The sequence below is a fragment of the Phoca vitulina genome, unplaced genomic scaffold (assembly GCF_004348235.1).
Source record: "Phoca vitulina isolate PV1807 unplaced genomic scaffold, GSC_HSeal_1.0 scaffold1, whole genome shotgun sequence".
Lineage (NCBI taxonomy): Eukaryota > Metazoa > Chordata > Mammalia > Carnivora > Phocidae > Phoca > Phoca vitulina.
Window position 1 is genome coordinate 20,130,069 of NW_022589704.1, and position 21,753 is coordinate 20,151,821.

The following is a 21,753-nucleotide window of genomic DNA, read 5'->3' on the forward strand; positions in this document are numbered from 1 at the left end:
ATGGGTCTTGTTTTTTAATCCAATCTGATAGCCTGTGTCTTTTGATTGGGGCATTTAGCCCATTTACAGGTATTCATCCTTTCTGATGGCTGAGTAATATTCCATTGTATATATGGACCACATCTTCTTTATCCATTCATCTGTTGAAGGGCATCTCAGCTCTTTCCACAGTTTGGCTATTGTGGACATTGCTGCTATGAATATTGGGGTGCATATGGCCCTTCTTTTCACTACATCTGTGTCTTTGGGGTAAATACCCAAGACTGCAATTGCTGGGTCATAGGGTAGCTCTATTTTTAATTTTTTTGAGGCACCTCCACACTGTTTTCCAGAGTGGCTGTACCAACTTGCATTCCCACCAACAGTGTAAAAGGGTTCCCCTTTCTCCACAACCTCTCCAACATTTGTTGTTTCTTGCCTTGTCAATTTTTGCCATTCTAACTGGTGTAAGGTGATATCTCATTGTGGTTTTGATTTGAATTTCCCTGATGGCTAATGATGATGAACATTTTTACATGTGTCTGTTAGCCATTTGTATGTCTTCTTTGGAGACGTGTCTGTTCATGTCTTCTGCCCATTTTTTGACTTGATTATTTGTTTTTTGGGCGTTGAGTTTGAGAAGTTCTTTATGGATCTTGGATACCAGCCCTTTATCTGTAGTGTCATTTGCAAATATCTTCTCCCATTCTGTGGGTTGCCTCTTTGTTTTGTTGACTGTTTCCTTTGCTGTGCAGAAGCTTTTTATCTTGATGAAGTCCCAAAAGTTCATTTTTGCTTTTGTTTCACTAGCCTTTGGAGATGTATCTTGAAAGAAGTTGCTGTGGCCGATGTCAAAGAGGTTACTGCCTATATTCTCCTCTAGGATTTTAATGGATTCCTGTCTCACATTGAGGTCTTTCATCCATTTTGAGTTTATCTTTGTGTAGGGTGTTAGAGAATGGTCGAGTTTCATTCTTCTGCATGTGGCTGTCCAATTTTCCCAGCACCATTTATTGAAGAGACTGTCTTTTTTCCATTGCATATTTTTTCCTGCTTTGTCAAAGATTATTTGACCATAGTGTTGAGGGTCCATATCTGGGCTCTCTATTCTGTTCCATTTGTCTATATGTCTGTTTTTGTGCCAGTACCATGCTGTCTTGGTAATCACTGCTTTGTAATATAGCTTGAAATCAGGCAACGTGATGCCCCCAGCTTTGTTTTTCTTTTTCAACATTTCAACATGGTGATTAGGGGTCTTTTATGATTCCATACAAATTTTAGGATTGTTTGTTTCAGCACTTTGAAAAATGTCATTAGAATTTTGATGGGGATGGCTTTGAAGGTATAGATTGCTCTGGGTAGCATAGACATTTTACAATGTTTATTCTTCCGATCCATGAGCATGGAATGTTTTCCCATCTTTTTGTTTCTTCTTCAATTTCTTTCATGAGTGTTTTGTAGTTCCTAGAATATAGATCCTTTACCTCTTTGGTTAAGTTTATTCTGAGGTATTTTATGGTTTTTGGTTCCATTTCCATTAATAATTCTTTTATAGTAAGTTGGTAGTTGTCTAATGTGTATTTTCTTCATAAAACAACATTTGCTTTGTTTTATAACCATATTTTTAATTACTTAGAGACTACTCTGTGTGTAACAGGTTTAATGCCAACCACCAGTCCGAATATACCATTATGTCCCAGTTTTTCACTTTATCTTTTTCACTTATTTTTCAGTTTCCTGGAGTATATCATCAAGAAAAATCTTCAAGGTGAAAATGTAAAGTACATCTATTTTTTTAAGCCTTGATATATCTGCTTTTACACCAAAGACAAGTGACCAAGTATAGCGTCCTTACACCACAACCTTTTGTCCAAAACTCTGAGGACCTTGCCCTAGTTGGGTCTGGCTTTGAAGGACTGAAGATTATTCTGCAGCAGACATAAGTTCTGGCCCTGTGTTTTTTTTGTTTGTTTGTGAGTGTGGGTCAGATGCCTCCCTGCCCTCTTCTGTCACACCAAGATGGAAGTGAGGGGTGGGAACCCACTAGAAGGACTAAGGTTGTTGCAGTTTTTGTTTTTTTATCATCCCAACAAAAGTTGGTTTTGATATAGAATCTCAGTAAAAATTTTACTTTTAAACTACATCAAAAACTAATGATGTAATGTATGGTGATTAACATAACAATAAAAATGAAAAAATTTTTTACTTTTTATTTATTTATTTATTTATTTTAAAGATTTTATTTATTTATTCATGAGAGACAGAGAGAGAGAGAGGCAGAGGGAGAAGCAGGCTCCCAAGGAGCAGGGAACCCGATGTGGGACTCGATCCCAGGACCCTGGGATCATGACCTGAGCCGAAGGCAGACGCTTAACCATCTGAGCCACCCAGGCACCCCAAAAATTTTTTACTTTTTATAACTCACTGTATTTCACCTGGGTTTATATGGAGATATTCAGAGTTGCTAGAGAGACCACATAGGCACAGCTTTAGGGGAGAATGTGGAATCTTTTCCTGCAGCTGGAAGAAGGATCACAGGAGGAATGTAGGAGTCAGCCCCGTGCAGAGGAAACTGAAGCCCCCATGAAGAAGTTCCAGTTTGAATCCTTTTCCATGCTTAGTCTAATGTCCTCAAATAGGAGGGTCCAAAGTGTGTAGGTTTTATTTTCTTGAGTTAACTTAGTAATTCACATGTTACTTGGGCAGCAAAAATAAACCATACACCCTGTCCTTAGGTTGCTTACACTAAGCCAAAAGGGAAGAGAATTGCATAAAAATTGTAATATATATATAAACATAAATAACCATCAAACATAAAAAGTATTTTAAAGAATCCAGGTGGCCTGTTGACCAGCAGTCGGGGTTGAAGTGGGCTGTTCAGGAAAACATTCTCATCAAGGTCTCTGGACCTGGAAATCCCTTTGGATGACCATTAATGTGGACAATGTGTGTAAAGGGATGGACCACCAATCTCAAAGGACCTTCCCAATTCTGAGATTCCTTGAGGATGAAGGATATTTAAATAACAGTGTCTTGGAATACCCCTAATCTATTTCCCTCTCCTCAAAATGTCTGTGTCTTATTTAGCATTCCTGTGCAGTCCCCAAATCTCCAGTACATCCACAGCCTGCCCTACAGTGGTCCTATCATGGCAGCCACTCCTAAAGCTCTTACTATAATTATTTCTCTATAGATGAGATTTTTCCTCTAAGAAGAGTAAGTTCCCCCCAAAACAGGGATAAATCCTAAAGTTCTAGATAATAGAAAGATATGAAAGGATACCTGTCACTCTCTTAATATTGGTTTCCTCAAGAAGATGGAACTTGTTGTCTCAAGAATATAAAGTTTTGCTTTTGTTATTAAGAAAGTCAGTGAAGGAAAAAGAAAGAAAGGTCAAGAGAAATCAAAGAAAAAAGAAAAGAATAATGAGGAAAGGAAAGTTCTAGTTATTGTGCCATCATGCTTGCCCAGGCAGAAACCCTGATGATTTATTGAACAAATCCATTCCCTACTTGCCTATCTTACCTTCCACTCTGGGCTCACCTTTGGGATCCTCTCTCCAGGCCACCGATTTCACCAAGATAAGGCATCACTACAACTTGACTTTGTTCTGCTTACTCTGGCCCCACCAGACCAAGGATACTCCCAAACCCACAGAAGATTATTATTATTATTATTTCCCCTCCACTTCCAAAAGGGGGAAAGAACTAAAACCACAGATAACAGAGGAGAGTTTCCTTTCAGTCTGAAGGCCCCTGAAGGGAAGGAAAAGCAGGGCCTCAGATCCTGCCTGCCAGCTCCTGGCCTAGTGTGGAACAGACCCTCATGGTGGTTTGAGGATTAGGAATGAGCTCTTTCTTCAGCTTGGGATCTTAAAGAGCTTTCCAGATGCCCAAATCCCCAATTTCCTCCACCACACCCAGATGCAGCTGAGTCAGGACCAGGCCAGGCATCATGATGAAGGGGTTGTGTTTGTTTTTGGTTCCAGCCCTACCTCCCTTTGCAAACCCTCTGGCCCTCTCCTAAAGGACCCTGGGCACTTCATCTGCCTTGTTGTGCCTCTTCTTCTCTGCCCAGCAATCCAGAGATCGTTCCTTTTCCACTCCTATTGAAACTTGCTGAGAAAAGTGGGATGGAGGACCATGCCCCTGCAGGCAGACAGCCCATGAGGTATGCGAATTTGCACAAGTCACTTTCCTGGATGCTCTGGGGAGCATCAGGGACCATCGGAGTGAGTTCTAGCACATCCTGGACATGCCATGGTTTCTTGTCCACTTGTAAAATGAGCGTAAGAATTACTGCTAACGGGGGGGAGTGGAGAGGTAATGAATCAGTGTATGGCCCACTGCTGATGCTCCGTATCAGCTCTTCTCACTATTTCATTTCCAACAGGGCTTGCTGTCTGATAATTCCTTCATATCCTTTTGCTCATGCCTCAAGCTCAACCTGAGGCATGGCTTCATAGGAGAGTCAGGTGACAGCTGTGCTTTCTTGTGGTGATGGGCTTCTGAGACATGACTTGTGCTTTTGTTCACTAACTTATTAGAGGCCATAATGGAGAGAAAGAGGCACATACTTGTGGATTTGTGGAGACTGCCAGTCAGAAGACATTTGATACAGGGGAGTCTCTAACTCTACTTATAGAGGGATCTCTCATCACCTCCCTCAGTCTGATCTTTGTCTCTTGTCCCCATAATGAGCGATATCTTACCTAGCTCTTTCACCAAGTCCATTAACAGACAGATGGATCTTAAAATCTATCCCCCTGAGCAGAGGCATTCTCCAGTCACACATCACTTAAGCCAGTGTCTGGCAAGCTACATTCTTCTTGTGAAGAAATGAACTAAAGTGAGAGAAAAATAAACTAGGGACAAGGGAGAAAGCCCTTGGGGAAGTTCAAATCTAGCAAAATACAAGGGGTGTGAGTGGGGGTGGGGTACACCAAGGTGCTTAATAAATGCTGAATAAGCTAACTGAGTCGTTACTTTTCACCTCACATCTGAAGTTCCCAGGTTGAAGGCTCTGTCCACTCTTTCTCCTGGGAGAAGCCTCCACCATCTCAACAACCCATAAATGGGGCATTTGGTAGGATGAGGATAAATGGCAGGAAGAGTAACCTATGGTCAGCAACCCGTGTTCTGGGACTTTCTCTTGAATCTGGGTTTCATACAAATTATCTCTACTGAGTGCCTGTTATCTGTTAGATGTTTGGATCCTTAGAGGTGAAAACTCACCCAGTCTTTGTAGCAAGCCCATGAGAAAGGTGCTGTGGTGGCCCCCACAGTAGAGGTGAGGACTGTGGGCATCGACCAGGCTATGGAATGAACTCCTAGACACACAGCCGAGTCAGGCAGGGGTGTGTCATTCACAGGAGTCGGGCCATGCTCTAACCATTGTACCACACTGCTTCCTCCGCTCTCATTTCAATGTGACCCTGGACCACCAGCTTCCTGGCTCTGCGTCTCACCTTCCTTGTCTACTGCATGAAGCGGTGAGTGACATAGTCTCTATGTTTCCTTCTACCGTTATCTATTCATAGCTCTTTCATTCCTCCAATACAAAGGGAGATTAAATAAAGCCCACTTTTCAATTCTCAGGAAAGCTAGCAAGATTCCACATTCATTAGCATCCCCAGACCATCACAAAATCAGAACTTTTCCTATAGGTTGTCACTCCAACCCCCTCATCCATTGCTCACTGACCTTGCCCTTTGGTAAAGACCAAAGTTGTTTAAGGTTACCAGTGGGAAAAAAGGGATCTCCAAAATGCTTTCCTGGGGTACTCCTTTTTCATATACCCCCTAGCAGCCCCCTATTCCTGATGCCCACAGACAGGTTTGGGCAAGACGACACCGAGTCATATTTATAAAAATAATATTCATTTCCCTCCTTGTATCCAAAGTGAAAGAGGAAGGAACTAACTTCATTTCAGCATGGAAAGTAAAACTGCACACAGCATATGCCAGCTCCAAACCCAAACCAGTCCCTCACATTAGGTTGTGGTTGCACAGAGTTGAGGGAAAGGGGGAAAAGTGCTATTTTCAGTTTCTGTAAAGCATTGAGGAAAAGCGCAGAAATACATCCAGACTCCCAAGTTTGTGCAGAAGATACCCAGTTCCTTCATTCAGTGGAATAGCAGGCTAATATTAGAATCTCGGCCTTAATAAGCAGCTATTTAAAAAAGAAAAAAAGAGAAAAAGCTACCTTATTATAGGGTGGGAAATTCCCAGGAAGAATATGGGAAGGAATCTGCAGCCAATATACACAGCCTTAAATGTTACTTTAAATTCAATTTTAAAAGAGAGATTTAGCAGCTGTGATTAAAGTCTCTTGTCTCTGAATCTGCAAACACAGAAATATGCTGCTGAGGAATTTAAACATTTATCATGGGCTTTAGATAGCTGCTAACCTTTCAGCTGCCTTTGGATATTTTAAACATGTACATATCTGCTTTTCTCTCCCTAAATATGAGGCATTACATTTATCTAGTGGACAATGAACATATTCTGATAGCGGAAAGTTCTTGTGTAGTGAGAAATGAAGGGAATGGAATAAGAACATAAAATTCTTAGGGCTTCTCGTTTCTTACCTTTTTACTCAGTTAAGATCATAAGTAGAAAACATAACTCTAAATGGCTTGAAAATGTTAATTTATCAAGTTTCCTTCTCATTGAACAAGAAGTTAATTAGTGTGATTTCGAAATAGGCTCATTCAGTGGCTCAAAGATATCATTATTCATCCAGGGTTTAGTTTTGTTGTTTTTGTTTTTTCTTTATTTCTGCTTTGTCATACTCAACCTATCAGTTCTGTCCTCAGGCTCCTCCTTCTCATGATCACAAGATGGCTGCTGAAGTTCCAGACATCAAATGCAGATGTTAAAACTTCAAGCAGAAGCAGCTTTCTCTTCCTGTGTAACTATTTTGGAAAGAAAGGAAACCTTTTCCAGAAGTCTCCACATACTTCCTCCATGATTTATAAGACAGAGTTTCATCATATTTTTATTACATGGCCAGTATCATGAAACCACCATGACAGTCTTAGACTAATTGTGACCCTCCTGAAACATACGGCCTTGTGGTGAAGGGTAGATTTAAAAAGTAGCCAAGTCTCTAGGAACTTGGAAATTAGAAAGAAAAGAATGGATGCTTTCAAGACAAGCAATTGTGTCTGATGTATTCCATAATGGAACACTCCTAATAGTCTGCATTACTGCACACATTCAGAAAGCTCCAGAGGGAATATTTAGGAAATATGGAGAAATATATTTTCTATATCTCTTGCAACTATTTTTCCAAAACTGCAGATCAGATTAATATAAGTGTCTTTAGGGGAAATAGCTGATGGAAAACAATTTAAAAACCGAGACTTCTGGGTCTAAAAAATCCAGGATATACAGGCACTCTACATTTCATGGTTAGAATAGAATAGAGGTTAAGTGCACAGACTCTAAAGCCACAGTACTAGGGTTCATGTGATGCCTCTACCACTTACTAGCTGCTAAATTTGGGCAAATAATTTAACCTCATCATGTGGATGATAGCGGCATTTAGCTGTCAGGAGGACAAAAGGAGTTAAGACTGGTACAGGGTTTAGAACAGTGCCTGCCACACAGAAATTGTCATACAAGTATTAGTTGAAATTATTATCTGATAAATATCTTATCTCTTCATATACAAACAAATCTTTTGAAATCTCTCTCCTCGGGTCCAATGTGTGTTCAAGAATATTTGCTGAACAAAGGAATGAATAGACAATTACTCCCTCTCAATCATTTCCTACACTGTATCTTGGCCAAAAACGAAATTAAAACTTCTTCTCTTGTTAATTTTTTTAAAACCACAATCCAACTAAAGCTTAAGCAGATAGACTCTGAATTTCTACTAGAATGAAGGCTCCCTGGGCAGGGGCCATGTGTGTTTCCTGCACTACTCTGTCTCCTGCTACTAGATGCATGTCTGCCACACCTAAGAGCTCAGTATATGTCGTGTTTTTTCTTTCCATAAATGAATGAGCAAATAGACATAACCATTTCTGTCTCGCTCTTAAGTCCACCACCATAGGCATGGTCCCCACCACAGACCTAAGGGAAAATTGGGTAAGTGGAAATACTTTCCTCTGGAGGATCTCAATCTTTTTCCCTTAAGTTCTTCCTTTGGCCCAAACTTTACCAGCTCCTGTTTCCATCCTCCATCCTCCATCCTTTCATAATCCATCCCCTCTTCCCCACTGAACTTGAAAGTATCTAAAGAAAGTATGTAAAGATGAAGAAATTCATAGCAAAATGACACAGGCAAAAAAGACTCAAGGCTATCTTCTGTTTCTAGCCATGACAGAATAAGTAGCACTAGACTTACCCTCTGTTATGGATTTAATTGTGTCCCCTAAAAAGATGCTGTATTCCTAACCCCTGGTACCTGTGAATGTGACCTTATTTGGAAAGAGAATCTTTACAGTTCATCAAGTTAAGGGGAGGTCAGTGGGGTGGACCTTAATCCAATATGGCTCTGTTCTTCTTATAAGGAAGGCACTTGATGTAATGAGTGCTGGGTGTTATATGCAACTGATGAATCACTAAAATTTACCTCTGAAACTAATAAAAAAAGGGGGGGGGGAATTGGAACCAGAGGCACTCACAGAAGGAAGAACATGTGCAGACACAGGAAGTACTTCATCTGCAAGGCAAGGAATGCCTAAGGCTACCAGCAGCTAGGAGAGAGGCGTGGAATAGAATTTCCCTCGGAGCCTCCAGAAGGAACCAACCTTGCTAACAATTTAGTTTTGCACTTTCAGCCTCCAAAATTATAAAGCAATAAATTTGTTTCTTAAGCCACCTAGTTTGTGGTACTTTGGCAGTCCTAGGACGCTCCTACTGAAAACAACTATAAAACTGGACAGAATTTATGAGGGAACTGTTTGTAGACATATGGACAACAGGCAGTGCAGGCTTGTGATCCTTGAGAGAAGACAAACACATGAGATAAATAAAAGTGGAAAGAATTCATCACCAGCAGATCTGCAATACAAGAAATGTTGAAGAAGGTTCTTCTGGCTTAAGGGAAGTGACATCAGATGAAAACACTCTACGGGAAGGATAAAGAGTACTAGAAATAAAAATACGTGGGTAAATACAAAGAATACTTTTTTTCTTCTTCTCTTAACTTCTGTAAAAAAACAACAGACTATTTAAATAAAAGTGATAACATGAAGTTATAGGGCTTGCTACATAAGTAGATGTATAATAGATGTCAAAAGTCACAGAAAAAGTGTGGGTAGGGTACATGGAATTTCACAGTGATAAAGCTTTCACATTTTATGTGAAGTGACGTGGTACAATATCAACTCTAGGTACTCTGTGATAAGTTAACATTTTATGCTGTAATTCTTGGAGGAACCACTGAATAAAAGTACAGAGAAATATAGCTAAAAAGCCAATAGGGGACATAAAAAGAATACTAGAAATATTCAATTAACTCAAAAGAAGGAAGGAAAAGAGGAATGGAGGAACAGAAAAAAAATGATGGGAGAAATAGTAAAGTAATAACAAGATGATAGAATTACACTTACATGAAATTATATTAAATTGTAAATGAACTAAATACTCCAATTAAAAGGCAAGATTGTCAGAACTAGATAAAAAAGTAAGAGATGCACTTTAAATATAAAGGCACAGATAAGCTGAAAGTAAAACAGTGGGGAAAAAGTTATTATGTAAAGAGTAAGCACAAAGAGATGGTGCAGTTGTATTTGTGCTAGAGAAAAGTATACTTTAACACAAGATTGACAAAGATAAAGGGAGATGTTTCAATAAGATAAAAGAGTCAGTTATCCAGAAAGATATAACAATCCTAAATGCACATGTACCTAATAACAGAGCTTTAAAATACAAGAAGCAAAAAGCGACAGAATTAAAGGGAGAATCAGATAAATCAATAACTTGAGTTTGAGATTTTAACACTCTTCTGTCATTAATTGATAGATCAACTTGACATAAAGGCAGCATGGATATAGCAGATCTAAATCACACCATCAACAAACATGACCTTAACTGAAGTTTATAAAACTTTTTTGCCCAACAAAAATAGAACACATATTCTTTTCAAGTGCACAAGGAATATTTACCAAGATGGGCCAAACATTGGGCAATAACGTAAGTCTCAATAAATTTAGGAGGTTTAAAGTCTTGTGGAGCATGTTCTCTGGGCACAATATAATTAAATTAGAAATCATATGATGCCAAAAAATCCCAAAATATTATGGAAATAAAAAAACAAATTTCTAAATAATCCATGAATAAAAAAATCACAAGGGGTAATTGAGTATAAATACATATGTAGATCTGAATAGATAATAAGTCCATGAAAAGATGCTTAATATAATTAGTCTTCAGGGAAATGCAGATCAAAATCCTACCAAGAGATACTACTTCATACACATTAGAATGGATGTGAAAACACCAACTGCTGGCAAGTACTTGGAGCCACTGGAACTTTCATATATTGCTTGTGCACTATCCCTTTGGAAAGCTTTCTGACACTTTTTTATAAAGTTAAACATAAACATACTGGGACGCCTGGGTGGCTCAGTCGGTTAAGCGGCTGCCTTCAGCTCGGGTCATGATCCCAGGGTCCTGGGATCGAGTCCCACATCGGGCTCCCTGCTCAGCAGGGAGTCTGCTTCTCCCTCTGCCTCTGCCCCTCCCCCTGCTTGTACTCTCTCTCTCTCTAGCAAATAAATAAATAAAATCTTTAAAAAAAAAAAAAAAAAAAAAGAATGTATAAAAAAAAAAAATAAAAATAAATAAATAAATAAACATAAACATACTCCATGACTCATCAATTCTGCTTCTAGGGATTTATACCAGAGACATGAAAACATGATCATGAAAATACTAACACAAGATTGTCTGTAGGAGCATTTTAAAAAGTGGGAACAAACTTCTAGTCATAAGATAAATGAGTTCTGAGGATCTAAGTTACAGCATCGTAACTACAGTTGAGAATATGGTATTATATGCTTGAAATTTGCTGAGAGTAGATCTTATGTATTCTTACCACACACACACAAGTTAACTATGTGAGGTGATAGATAGATAGATGTTAATTAATTTGATTTTGGTTCTCATTTCACAGTGTATATGTATATTAAATCATCGTGTTGTATACTTTAAATATGTACAATTTTATTTGTCAATTATTCCCCAGTTAAGGTGGAAAGAAAGAAATAAAAAGTAATAGTCTAAAACAGAAAGCAAACCAATGTCCTTCAAAAAAGAAATGAGATAAAATACAGTTTAATACGGTTGTAAGTCTCTATCGCTTTCCCTATAGTTGGTCTAATTATGTACATACCCCAACCCATCCTAAAAACTAAATTGGCCCCATCTTCCAGACTGGATGGAGAGTCCTCGTTGAAGTTGGCCCTCCTCCAGTCAGGCCAGTAACTGGGGCCATCATTCAGGGACCCATTCCTCCTTCCAGCATTATTCTTACTTCACATTCTCTCTAATTTTCCTCTGTAGACATTTTTGTCCTAGTCTCTGACTTCCCGAAGCAACAAATGATGTTTCACTGATTTCATTCATTCATTCTTAAAACTCTTCCTAAATGGCAGCTTTGTTTTTGGATGGCTCTATGAGGCCATGTGTAGCTGGTTAATACAAACCCTTTGAAGATGGTGTTAATGACTCCAAGCAACCAGAAGCACAGCAGCAAATAATGAAATGCTCATCCTTCAGCAGATGACTCTGGAACAGAACCTAAACCTTGTTTCCCTCCTGTGAAGGTCTGACCCCTTGCAAACAAATCTCCCATTTAGACTCCACCAGTCCTGGGATAGATAACATCCTTCCCTTATTAAGGGATTCGTTGCTGAGTATTATTTGGTATTTAATTTTATTTTGGGTCAAAGCCTTCAAAGCCTCACCTTTTTTTTTTTTTTTTTTTGGTCTGTGAAACTCCCATTATCTCTCCCTATAGATCTGTCATTGATATGGGTCTATAAATACACACGGCTTTGTGTATAAAGACATACAATATGCACACCCGATTGCTATCTGTGCACCAGGCTTATATTTGGAGAATCCTTTTCAGAGCCAAATTTGATACAGTGTAGAGGCAGCTGGTGGGTTAGAGGGGCCAGGAGGGAGAATCACTGGTTATCAGTATAGAAAGCCTGGGTGAGGCATGGATGCTCTGAATGACAAGCACCAAGTATTCACTGGGGACAGGGAGACTGAGGATACAGGAAAGAAAAGAGGGAGAAACAGGCAGGCACACAACCATTCAGCCCCTCATTTGTTTAACGTTGTCTACCCGTAGGGACATGCTCAAAATCAAAAGTCTTAGTGAAGGGACCTCACAGCCCAGCTCTGCCAGACAATCGTCTCCTGGCACCTTCAAACTTAGCTGCATGAATGAGAGAGCCACTTGCTCCTAAGCAAAGCCCGAGGACTCAGAGTGAAAAGGAGAATAATTAAAATAAATTAGAGGGTGAATGGGGGATGGGAGATCATGCCTGGTCCTGCTGCTCAGCCTGCGGCTCCAAGGCTTGAAAGGGGCAGGACTAGGTAGGATTATTTCCAGGAGATGGTCTTCTCCAAACCATGTCCTCGTTACAATGATACACACTTCTCCTCTCAGAGCGATGTTACTGTCCATTCAGCCTATGGCTCTAGGATCTGGTAGCTTTGAGGGTAAGTAGCAACAACTTCCAGGTTGTACATATTTAAAACAGTTCCACATATTTTTCTCAGTCTTTCTTATTTTACAAGGTTTTTTTTTTTTTTTAAGTACATCAATGGTTCTCAACCAAAGGTGATTTTGCTCCCAAGAAACATTTGACAATGTTTAGAGACATTTTTCTTTGTTGCAATTGGGGGTATGGGTGGGTGTGGGTTGCTGGCACCTACTGTGGAGTTGACAGATAAAATACAGGACACCCAGTTACGTTTAAAGTTGAGATAAACAAAGAACTCTGTGGGTTTTGGGGGTTTTTGTTGTTGTTGCTTAGTATAGAATGTCCCAAATATTGTACACACCATACTTACTCTTAAAAAAAAAGTTATTTCATTGCTTATCTGAAATTCAGTTTTAAGTGGCCTTCCTGAATGTTTATTTGCCAGATGCTGCTAGACATCCTAAATGCACAGAATAGTGTCCTCCCTCCCCATGATTCAGCCCAAACATCCATAGTGCTGAGGTTGAGAAACCTGGTGGTAGATGGTAGCAGAAACATGATTCAGATACTAGAAAACAGATGATTCTGAATGTGGAACAGATATACCAAATATGACACATGTCAAATGAATACACAGCCCTTACAGGGTTGTTATTATTCATTTATGTATACGACTTGTTCCACCTCTAACTTGAACCCTTTGAGAAAGGACATTATCAGCCTGTGCTCCCTCATCTTTCTGCAGAAGTGTTTGTGGTCAGCTGAGTAAAGGTCCCTAAAGATTATCAGGGCCTAATCCCTCGTCAATGTTACCTCCTTAGGAAAAGGGGTCTTCACAGATAGGATTACATTAAGGAGATTATTTTGGATTATCTATTGGGCCCCAAATGGCATCACAAGTGTCCTCTGTAGGAGAGAGATTTGGCACCCTCAAAGGAGAAGGCAATGTGGTGGGAGCAGAGCGAGCAGTGAGGGTGTTGGCCCCTATGTTGGAACAATGCAACCACAATCAGCAGCCACCACAAACTGGGAAAGGCCAGAAACCCACTGGCCAGGGAGCCTCCGCAGGGAGTACAGCCTTCCCACACCTTCATTTCAGCTCAATGAAATTCATTTTGGACTTCTGGCCTCCAGAACTATGAGAGAATACACTTCTGCTGTTTCAGCCACCAAGTTTGTGATAATTTGTTACAGCAGCCCCAGGAAATTAATACAGTGTTCTCCTGAGGATCAAAGCCAGAGTCCGCTCCTTCCAGGAGGATGTGTACCAGGGTTAGAACAAACATAACCTACTAGATCCAAGACAGGGAACCAGAGGCAATGTGGCCTTTGTTGATATTCATCTTTCTGTCACTATGCAGGATATTTCTGGTGATGGATTTTGATCTCCATAATGATCTGTAGTGGAAACATAGGCAACTCCTCAGATCACCCTACAATTTTAATAGGGAGCATGTGTGTATGTGTAGGCACTGTGAAGCCTAGAACTTGGGAAAAAAAGTTGCCTAAATAGAGGCCTAGTTACGCCTGCCTCCTAGCAATTGTGAGTCAACTCAACTGTGGCTGGTGAGTTGGCTCTTGGGGGACAGGAGACTTCATGCCACGTGGTCCCATCTAGAGCTGAGGTCATAGGATCGGGGAAAATAAGCTTTTTATTCGGAGGAAGAAATACCGTATTTTGTGTGGCATGTGTGTCTTTTCTGGAAGGTCTGTCATTTGGGGTCCTTTGGAAATATCTTGTGAAGAGACTGAGTCCCAAGGGATGGCTGCACATTTCTTTGAAAGCCTTTGGACATTTGGCTGTGCTCTGGGGAATGGGTGACCAACATCAGGAAAATGCATGCTTCCAAATGAAAAATAGGAAAACATGTGTAGGTGCCAAGAGTGATAAGAAGTTCTTATCTGTTGAGTAACAAGAAAACATCCCATGGTTATTACAGGGGAACAAACAAGCAGAGACTCTGTGGTCTGCCCTGGGTCTGCACCTCTGGCTGGAATCCCTTCCTCTTCTCCTGCCTGTATTAGTTGAACCTGGGACTCAAGTGTTTTTAAAATAACCCACGGAAGAACCATGGGTTTTGCCAATTTGGTACTGGGAGATCAGCGGTCATCTCTTTGTTGTAGTAATTTCTGGAAAGAGATGCCAAGTTACTCACTTTACTAGAATGCTATGGAGAGATTGGTGGTGGTTGTGCGGGGGAAACAGGGTGTGTAGCCCTGAAGTGGCTGCAGCTTAGACAGCTGGATCCTGCTGGGCCTGAATATTCCTCGAACAACATGAAGATGGCCAGAGTTCAATGATCAGTCGGCCTTACCTCCAAGGGGCAGACGCTCCAGATGGCCTCTTGAAATCACTCATTGCTGTTGACCAGAAAAGCATGCTCTTGGGGCCAAACTTCATTCCTGGATTGAAATCTAGACTCTGCATTCTCCAACCTTTTAACTTTGGACAAATTACTATTAACCTCTCCAAGCCTCAGTGTTCTTACACGTAAAATTGGAAGAAAGATACCTGTTTTACAGGATCGTAATGATCATGTGAGAAAACATATATAGAGTGCTTAGCACAGGGCCTGGTATATGGCAAGTACTTAATAAATATTATTAGATGCTTCATTAAGGCACTGGGAGTCATCAGGGAGGTGGCAGGTAGGAATCACTACACTTTACCTTGTGCAAAGAGACTTTTCATACATATTATACCAGTCTTCATAATGGATATTCTTGAGTTTTTCCAAATTGGTCTGACAATATGGAACACATTATCATGCTAAGCAGCTGTCACTGTCTTCATTTATAGGACCCCACCTGTCACAAAGAATGCAAAACATGTTCCCCAAATACCTAGGATCATGCCATCTGTGTGTGTGTGTGTTGAAAATATCTCAACTCTACCATTTTATGTCAAAGTCAGCTCACACTTTAATCCAGAACCTTTTAATTTATATGCCAGTAGTTCAAAGACAACGAAATAGTGAGATACATGAATGCACAGATGAAAATAGTTATTTTACTACATTTGCTTTTCAGTGTTCCATCCCTCACTAGCAGAGGAAGGGTAATGCCTAAAAACTCCTACTGTGGCATTTTTATTCTGCATCACAAAACAAGATGTGGGAGAGGGTTTTTCTCATAGCTCATCTTTTCTCAGTCAAGCTGCATAAATTTTTTCTCACCTAGGCTCTTTCCAATACACCCTGACCACCTCTCTGTGTCTGGAGGGAAAGTTCTAAAACATAACTCCAATCTTGGTGCTCTCAGTGACTCCAGCTGCTTTGGAGCAGGGTTTCTCCCCCTCGGCATTATTGACATTTTGGGCCCCATAACTCTGCACCATAGCACTGTCCTATGCATTGTGGGATGTTCAGCAGCATCCCTGGCCTCTACCCATGAGATGCTAGTAGCACTTCTTTAGTGTGACAACAGAAACTGTCGGAAGAGACATTGTCAATTTCCCCTGGTTAAAAACCACTGCTCTAGGGCACTTTCATCTTCTTACCTGGCTTACAAGGTCCTGGCCACTTCGATCCCACCTTTTTCTGTGGGCTTCTCTCTCAACACTGCCTCTCTGCTCTGTGAGCCAGCTACATGGAAATTATTTCAGGTCCTTGACCAGGGCTCCTTCACCTCTGCTCCATCCAACTCTGAATTAGGTGCCTTGATCAGTCTCCTGCCATAGCACTAACTCACTTTATGATAACTGCCTATATATTTTTCTGTGACATGTTCCCTTTCCAATGCCGTCCCATGGCTGGTCAGCTCAATGAGGGCAGAGGCCTCACTGCTGTTATCCCTGAAGCCATCACAGTGCCTATCATAACATAGATGCTCAATAAATGTTTATTTAACGTGCTCCTTAAAAAATCACTCTCTGGAAGAAAGGAATATTTTCTTTGAAGCCCTTTAATTTGTGGAGACCATAAGTAGGTCTTGCTGACCTGTTTGTCCATATATTAGTGGATCTTAATTATAGGATAGATGTTCTGGATTTTGAGGCTGATTTCATCAATCCCCCTGACTCGATGCAAGTTTATGCTTGAGCATTCTGGGCAGACAATTGTCATTAGCTCTTAACACATGATCATCAAAACATTTTTAAAGGGAAGAAGGGGGCCTGGAGCCAGCATGTCCCAGGTCTGGCCCCTGAGCTCCCAACAGGGGCAAAAGCCAGCACAGCATGTGGTAGGATGAAAATCCAGCTCAGTACAAACATAGTTAATAAGGGAGCCCAGAATATGAAAAGCTGCTGACAAAAATCAAGACTATTTAGTCTAGAGGAGAAGATTGAGAAGCAATCTGATAGTGGCACTTTCAACTACCTGTAGCCTGGGGCCGTTGCAAACAATTCAGATGGATAGTCTGTTTGAGGTGACTGGACAGGCCCAAACTTGTGTCTACTGAGAGGGGATTGCTTGTTAAAGGAATTTAAGTAGGCACTTTCTAGGGTGTAATTTCAACTGAGATTTTGGAGCAAGTCTGCGAGTAAAAAGCAAAACAAACTTTGCTTAGGGACTGTCCCAAAATTTCCCACTAATAGGCTATTTACCATGGATTTAAGTTTGGAACTTAAATGAGAATTGCAGGCCATCTGGTTTTTCCCACTGGCTCCAGACAGGACAGTAGTCAAATGAAGGCATATGTTGGTTGCTCCTTAAAACACACACACACACACACACACACACACACACACCCCTACTTTTGCACACAAGCACACACTAGTTCTTGCTGTTTCCCATGATACATATTGCCCCTTTTCTTCCCAGGTCCATTTCACAACCGTTTCCTTGACTGTTACTTATATATTGGGTTACCTTTACCTTCTTATAGAGGAATTACAGAATTTGAGAAGAGAATTTTCAAGCTCCTCACTATATAGAAGAGGAAGCTGAGGCACAGCAATGATGAAGAACTTTTCCAAAGCTCAGAGGGATTTAGAATATTTGGGTCTAGTGCCAGTTCTTAGGTCAACTCTCAACAACATCCTCTACTTACGTATAATAAAGAGGCAGCATAGAGAATCAGAGGACCATAGAAAGTTAGATCAGAAAACAGTTGGTGGAATATTTAATATTCCTCAGGTTCATAGCAACCTATGCAAGCATTAAGCCCTACCCAAAGTGATGTGAGTTAACTCATTTCTCAATTCTCCCAGAGTTGGCACATATCTGGTACCATTCTAGAAGAGAAGTCAATCAATCACATACAATACATATGTTAGGGTATTAGGGATTCGTATTCTAGTGTAAGGGCTAATAAATTTTCTCTGTAAATATTTTCAACTTTGTAGACCTTATAGTTTCTCTCACACCTCTCAACCTTGCTTTCATGGCAGGAAAAAGCAAAAGATATTACATAAATGAATGGACATGACTGTGCTTCAGTCAAACTTTATACACTAAAATAGGCAGTGGCTAGATTTGGTCTGCAGGCCATAGCTTGCCCACTTCTGCTTTAGTGGAACTGTAATTGAAGAGGGCTGGGTGCAAGCAACAGAATATACTGAAGAAGAAAGAGAATTACTTAAGGTCTCATAGAATGACTCAGGAAGGAAAGGCCTTGGGAAACTCCAGGGATCCATATACCCCTTCCCTGGGGTATCCTGATTAGGGAAAATCATTATGTTCTAACAGGGAGTCTCATTGGCTTAATTTGGGCTATGAGCCTAACACATAATAGATAGCCCCATCATGAGTGAACAGAAGGGAGGAGAGGTGAGCCCCACAAAAAAGCTGAGGAGCTCTAGCAAGAAAGAGAAGTGGATGTGGGGCCACCAGAGGAAAAAAAAATCTCCATCCTTTACAGAATCTTTCTGAATATAAAGGGACATGTTCTTTCTGAATGCTGGCATCGGTGCCTTATAGAGAATGTTCAAAAACAAATAAAACAACTCTAGACTCAGATGCAATTTCAAGTGTTAATCTAGATCCTGAAATCTCCAGCACAAGAAGTGTGAAATGGGGTCAGGGAAGAGTCATGGAGAGAGCTTGTCTAAATTCCAAACAACCACACCCTGACTTTTCAATCTCTATGCTTAACCAGTACTAGACTAGAAACTCCACACTGGCAGAAACTAGGTCTTTTTGCTCACCTTTGTAATGTCCAGGACCTAATAAGCCAAACATCTCTCAGTTCATTCATTCATCCATTGATTCACTCATTCATTCACCTAACAAGTATGTGAGAGCCTTCTCCAGCTGAGTTCTAGGGATCCAATGGTATGCAAAGACAGGCACAGTCCTTGCCCTTATAGAATTTAAGATAAGGGTGGGAAAAGGGATGGATTTAATTTTTAAAAGTCAAACAAATGTAAAATTATAAATGTGATTAATGCTGCAAAGTAGCAGGAGAGGGATCCATCATACTTGCAAGTACTGGGGCTGTAGATACAGTAAGAGTAAGTGTGGGGCAGAGCATCTTCAGCAGAAAGAACACACACACAAAGATCATGTGGCAGAAGGGAACATGAAAGAAAGCTAACGTGGCTAGAGCATAGAGATGACAGGAAGTAAAGGTCCCGGTGAGGCTGGAAAAATAAGAAGGACCAAAATGTGTAGGGCCTTGTAGGGCCAAGTTAAAGTGTTGCCTTTTATCCTAAGAGTTTTGGGAAGTAGAGTGGGGAGATACCATTCAGATTTACATATTCAAGATAAATTAGACAGTTACATATAGAAGAATGACACTGGACCATTCTATTACACCATACACAAAGATAAACTCAAAATGAATGAAAGACCTCCATGTGAGACAGGAATCCATCAAAATGCTAGAGGAGAACACAGGCAGTAACCTCTTCAAACATCGGCCACAGCAACTTCTTTCAAGACACATCTACAAAGGCAAGGGAAACAAAAACAAAAATAAACTTTTGGGACTTCTTCAAGATAAAAAGTTTCTTATGTTCCACATATGAGTGAAACCATATGGTAATTGTCTTTCTCTGCTTGACTTACTTCACTTAGCATAAACCCCTTCAGTTTCATCCATGTCATTGCAAATGGTGGGTATTCATCCTTTCTGATGGCTGAATAATATTCCATTGTATATATGTACCACATCTTCTTTATCCATTCATCTGTTGAAAGGCATCTCGGCTCCTTCCACAGTTTGGCTATTGTGGACATTGTTGCTATGAACCCTGGAGTGCATGTGCCCCTTTTTTCAACTACATCTGTATCTTTGGGGGTAAATAGTGGGGCAATTGCTGGGTCATAGGGTACCTCTATTTTTAACTTTTTTAGGAACCTCCATACTGTTTTCCAGAGTGGCTGTACCAGCTTGCATTCCCACCAACAGTGTAAGAGGGTTCCCCTTTCTCTGCATCCTCGCCAATATTGGTTGTTTCCTGTCTTGCTAATTTTTGCCATTCTAACTGGTATAAGGTGGTATCACAATGTGGTTTTGACTTGAATTTCTTTGATGGCTAATGATGTTGAACATTTTTTGATCGGTATTAAGGAGGGCACATATTGCAATGAGCACTGAGTGTTATACGCAAACAATGAATCATGGAACACTACATCAAAAACTAATGAAGTACTGTATGGTGACTAACATAACATAATAATAAAAAAAAGATAAAAAGCTTCTGCACAGCAAAGGAAACAGTCAACAAAACTAAGAGGCAACCCACGGAATGGGAGAATATTTGCAAATGACATTACAGATAAAGAGCTGATATCCAAGATCTATAAAGAACTTCTCAAACTCAACACTCAAAAAACAAATAAACCAGTCAAAAAATGGACAGAAGATATGAACAGACACTTCTCCAAAGAAGAAGTGTCTTCTCCATACAAATGGCTAACAGACACATGAAAAAATGTTCGACATCACTAGCCATCAGGGAAATACAAATCAAAACCACAATGAGAGTTAGAAGTTAAAAATAGAGCTACCTTATGACCCAGCAATTGCACCACTAGGTATTTACCCCAAAGATACAAATGTAGTGAAAAGAAACACATGCACCCCAGGGTTCATAACAACAATGTCCACAATAGCCAAACTGTGGAAGGAGCCAAGATGCCTTTCAACAGATGAATGGATAAAGAAGATGTGGTATCTATATACCATGGAATATTATTCAGCCATCAGAAAGGATGAATACCCAACATTTGCATCAACATGGATGAAACTGGAGGGGTTTATGCTAAGTGAAGTAAGTCAAGCAGAGAAAGACAATTATCATATGGTTTCACTCATATGTGGAACATAAGCAATAGCACAGAGGACCATAGGGGAAAGGAGGGAAACCTGAAGGGGAAGAAATCAGAAAAGGAGATGAACCACGAGGGACTATGGGCCCCAGGAAACAAACTGAGGGTTTCAGAGAGGAGGAGCATGGGGGGATGGGGTAACAGGGTGATGGGTACTAAGGAGGGCATGCGTGGGGATGAGCACTGGGTGTTATACACAACTAATGAATCACTGAACACTACATCAAAAACTAATGATGTACTATATAGTGGCTACCTGAACATAATAAAAAAAATCTCCAATTGCAAAGTAGAAAGAAAGTAGCTCGGGGTTAACAGGAGTGGATATTAGATGAAAAAACCAGTCAGTAGGCTATTGACAAAGTCTTGATTAGGGGTGGTAGTAATGGAGATGAAGAGAAGCTACATGGTTGGAAAGATACTGGAAGGGTAGAAGAGTTTGGATTGAATGTGGGGAGTGAGAAAGAGGGAGGTGTAAATAGAAACTCCTAGGATTATTGGTATCCAATAAATCTTGTTGAATCATTTAATGAATCCCTGCCCCTTAGTTGGAACACATGAATGTCCTTAGACGTCTTCCTTTTAAGGCATGGATTTAAGGCTCACTGATTACTTTTCCAATTTACTGTCAAGGCTCTGCTCAAATAGCTTCTCTTCTGAGAAACCCTCATAACTTACTTTACTCACTCTCTCCTCCGTATCCATGTAACACTGTTCATACAAATAAATTTATGTTTATGAGATGGATGACTAGCTGTAGATGAAATGGAGAGAGTATAAACACTTTTAGGGCAGGGGCTGTATCATACTCACCCATGTTTTACTAGTTTACTAGTCCAGTATCTAGTACATAAGAGGGGCCAGAAAAGTTTGTTAACTTTGT